This window comes from Plasmopara halstedii (genome assembly GCF_900000015.1).
Source record: "Plasmopara halstedii genome assembly, contig: Scaffold_2386, whole genome shotgun sequence".
NCBI classification, from domain to species: domain Eukaryota; phylum Oomycota; class Peronosporomycetes; order Peronosporales; family Peronosporaceae; genus Plasmopara; species Plasmopara halstedii.
The window spans coordinates 1,828,282-1,829,175 of NW_020189293.1; positions in this window are offsets into that span (position 1 = coordinate 1,828,282).

Genomic DNA, 894 nt, shown 5'->3' on the forward strand with positions numbered 1-894 from the left:
TTTCAAGAGACATCTCGTCCAGCTCATGAAGAGCATCTACAGCAGGCATAACCTCGAGGTGGACATCGCCTTCTTTCTCCCCCGTCATACCGCTGACGAGGGTGTATAACTGCGCGTTATCGTCTACGGTAGACACAAACTGGATCAGGTTCGACGCCCGGCGTCTTGCAGCCAGCATTGGCGTCGCCGCCACTTCTTTACAGAGGCTCTATGTCTCGGTGAGACCACGGTACACACTCATTCCGCGTCGTCCGGCGTCAGCCTCACTGTCCACTCCTTTGAAGCTCTGATGTTATCAACAACATCCAACAAAGAGCTGCTAGCCCCGCAGGCTTCGTCCAGTGGCTAACGTGCCACTCCACGCGCATCTGAAGGGCCGCGCTCAAGATGTCTCGGACTCTGTCCGACCACGCCATCAATGGCATGCAGCGACTGCTTTGCAACAAGAGCAGTGCTCAGTGGTTTATGTACCACTTCACGTGCATCACGGAGGCCTCGCCTTCAATGCCTCGGCCCTTGGCCGATCATGTTACGCATGCCATGCAGCGACCGCTTGAAATACGAGCAGCGCTCAGTGGTTTACGTGCCACTTCACGTGGATCACATGGGCCTCGCCCTCAATGCCTCGGCCCTTGGCCAACCAGATCACGCATGATATGCAGCGACTGCTCCGGAAATGAAACAGCGCTCAGTGAGTTACGTGCTACTCCACGATCAGCCCGCGAGCCACGCTCGGAACTCCTGTCCGATACACCGTTGGTGTCTATCAACTCGGACATTCCAATGTCCAGTGCGTTGACGGTCTCGGTCTAGCGCTCTCGCCAATAGCGCTTTTGTCTTCTAGCAGAGGTGGGTTCATGACTCGCCAAAGTTCCACCAGGAGACGTGCACGTA